The sequence below is a fragment of the Triticum dicoccoides genome, chromosome 4B (genome assembly GCF_002162155.2).
Source record: "Triticum dicoccoides isolate Atlit2015 ecotype Zavitan chromosome 4B, WEW_v2.0, whole genome shotgun sequence".
Classification (NCBI taxonomy): Eukaryota; Viridiplantae; Streptophyta; class Magnoliopsida; order Poales; family Poaceae; genus Triticum; species Triticum dicoccoides.
Window position 1 is genome coordinate 193,956,932 of NC_041387.1, and position 3,606 is coordinate 193,960,537.

The following is a 3,606-nucleotide window of genomic DNA, read 5'->3' on the forward strand; positions in this document are numbered from 1 at the left end:
GATGTCGTTTGAGTTTCTGTTTGTGTTTCATCTGTAGTCGGATGGTGCTCTTATGTAAGATGATGTTATATTCGTGTGGCATTGTATGCCTTTTGTATGTATCCCCATCTATTATGTAATGTTGATGTAATGATATCCACCTTGCAAAAGCGTGTCAATATGCGGTTCTATCCTTGGTGGGACCTTCGAGTCTCTTTAGGATAGTATCGCATATTGGGCGTGACAAGTTGGTATCAGAGCCTCGACCGACCATAGAAGCCCTTGATTGATCGTGTTGTTTGGCCGTTGTCGAGTCTAGAAGAAAACTGTTTTTGGAGTCTAGTTATATTGGAGAGTAGGAATTCTTTTTACTCCTCAGTCCCTGCGTCGCTCTTGTGAGGAATCTTGATGTAGGTGCTTTGAATTACTCCTCTTCCCTTTACAAAGTTTCTTTAGGATCAGCCGTTAGTTTTTCGGTCGTTGGTTCTCAGCTCTTTTATCCGGTGCATTTCTCGTCAAGTTGACTCGAGCCTCTTCATCGTTGTCAAGTTCAATCCTCAGTTGTTTTCTTTTTCCCACCCGCCCACCCCTTATTCTTCTTGGAGCTGGAGCCTGTAATCGAGTATCCATCCTACTCGTGCGAAGTCTTTGCTTTCTTTCCTCAATGATTTCAACTGGTGTTTTCTCTTCAAGATATTCGTCGGTTCCCCCTTCCAAGTTGCCTTTGTTTTCCCGCCCTCCCACCCTCTTCTTCCTGGAGCCTGAGTCTGTTTTTACCATCAATTTCATTCGTGCGGAGCCTTTTCAGTCTTCCCTCAATCATTTCAACCGGTGAATTCTCATCTCAGTTGACATTCTTCATCTTTTTCTTTCCGATGGATTCAATTCAAGTTTTTCGGGTTGATCATATTCTTTTTCATTGGATCAAGTGTTTTCCCCGCTCATTCGCCTCTCACCAGTTTGTCCTTCCGGAGTGCTCAAGACATCTCAAGAGATTTGTCTGTGCTTGAATTAATTCGAGGTTATCACCTCATTCAAATATTTCTATTGTTCCGGTGCAACATCTATCTCTTCAACAATCCTTTCCAACAGTGTTTTCTTTTTAATGGGCCCTAACCCACAGGTCTTTTCCCAGGATCTTACCTGACTCTTCTAATTATTCCGGACTTATTTTCAAATTCTTTTCAAAGTGTGACGTAAGAATGGATTCCATCAGTCACATGCCTTCTTCAAGATCTTTCAAATTCTTTTCATCTTTGGTTCGACCTTTCCTCCTTCATTCTACCAGAGTACCTCAATAATTTTGGTGGTGTTTCTCGTCGTCGGTCTCGTCATTTGAAGACCGAAGAAGAGTTTGTCCTCTAAATTTTGCCCGTTCTCTCGAAGATTCGTGGTTCTAACTTCATGTTATCCTCTCGAATTATTCCGTTTGTCGGAAATTCCTTTTTCTCAACCATCCGGAGTATTTCAGGAGTTGATTTCTGTTTCTTTTCACCGGAGGCCATCGTTCCAGAAGAATTCTTCTTCCTCACATTTCATCTACCATTATCCAATTATCCCGGTGCTTCGTTCAAGTGTTCTTTAATCAGCTCATGATCTCTTTGTTATTTTGCATCTAAATCCCCTCAAGCATATTGGTTCTTCTAATTCTTCCCGGTGATTCATTCTCTTCCATCAGCCATTTTCGAATTCTCACGGTGGTTCATTCAAGATTCTTTTTCTTTGATTATCATATTAATTCATTCGTTCTTTCCGAATCCTATCGGTGGTTCAGGAAGACTTCCTCAAGTTTTGTGCTATACCCCCCCCCCCTTAATCCTTTTCAAGAAGAATAAGTAGTATGCAAAATTCATTGCTTGTCATCAATTTAATTTGATGAAGGATAATCATACAATAAATCTTATTCTTATTTCCTCAAAGTGATTAATCCCTTCCTTCAGAGTTTGTTCGTGAGGAATAAATTCTAGTTCCAAGTGTTTTCATCTTTTCTTTTCCGGAGTTTAAATTTTCCTCGGTCATTTCGTCGGAACCCCCATCTAAATCATCGCAAGCTTTAATATTATTCTTTCATCCTTCATTCTATCTCGTCATCCTTTTGTCACCGGAGTTTTTTAATGGTGGTTCTTCATGATTTAATTCATTCTTCAAGAGTTCATCAAGACTTTGTTGGTGGAGTTCAAGTATCTTTCTTCTCGCGTCTCAAAGTGTAATTAATTCTCCGTATTCTTTTGAAGTGGAGTTTTGCATTTCTTCATTCTTCTCAGCTATCCAATCATTTCCGTTTGTGGCCGGTTATCACCTTATGATCTTGAGATGTTACCTATAAGACCACAACAAGCTTATTTTTTTGTTGTTGAATTTCCAACAACTCCGTTCAATCCTTTCTTCTAAGGTTGCTTTCTATTTCGTTCGTGGTAGAAGTTGCCATTTTCTTCCTCGTTCTTTTCGTTCCACTCTTTCAAGTCTTTCGGAGGCATTGTGTTGTTCCTCTCGTCAACTATCGTCCCATTTTTGCCAATCTCAGTTCTAACTCTTTCCATGTTTAGCCGGAGTGCTGCCTAATTCTTCCGTTCTTATTCCATTCTTATTTTGTTCTAACCAGAATGGTTTTAGAATCCATCGTGTTCTTTGAGCTTTTGATTCTCGTCATACTCGTCGTTCCTTTTTTCTACCCAGTGCTCTTAACTTTGTTCTTCTCTCTTCAGCTCTTGTTTCACCTCATCCTTTTTCCCTTCCGTCTCGGTCCTAAGATCTCACGACGAGATCTCTTGTTAGTGGAGGAGTGTTGTAACGCCCCGGTTTCGATGCGCCAGGTGTCTTCCAGTTATTCGTCGTTGTTGCCATGTCATTTGCTTGCGTGTTGCATTTTACCATGTCATCATGTGCATCTCATTTTGCATACATGTTCGTCTCATGCATCCGAGCATTTTCCCCGTTGTCCATTTTGCAATCCGGCTCTCCTATGTCCTCCGGCGTCCCCCTTTTGTCTCTTGTTGTGAGCGGGTGTTAAACATTCTTGGAATGGACCTTGGTTTGCCAAGCAGCCTAGGTACACCACCGGTAGACCGCCTATCAAGTTTCGTGCCATTTGGAGTCCGTTTGATCCTCCAACGGTTAACCAGGGAACCGTAAAGGCCTATTTTGTGTGCAGCCCAATACCCATCCAAAATGGCCCAATAACCCATCCAAACCCCCTCCCTACTCTCGGCCGTTCGATCATAATCATGTGGGCGAAAACCGCTCCCCATTTGGACTCTCCTAACTCCCTCTACCTATAAATATGTGCCCCTCCCCGAGATCTCGCACAGATGGAACCCTAGCAACTCCTCCCTCCGCCGTCGGACATGTCCGCTCCCCCGCCGGACGAAATCCCGCTGCCGCCCTCCGCGAATCCGGAGCCGCCACGTGGCGCGTCCGCCGTCCCTGCACCGCTGGCCCGCCAGGCCCGAGGCCAGCCCCCGAAGCCCGTCCGCCGCCGGTCGCTGGCCAGCACGCCTCCCGCGCCTTGCCTCCGCTCGCTGCCGCCCGGTCGTCGTCCGCCGCCACCTCGACCCCACCGGAGCGCGCCGCCATCCTCCGGTTGCTGCCCTCCGGCACCGGCACGCCGCCGCCATGGCGCCCGCACTC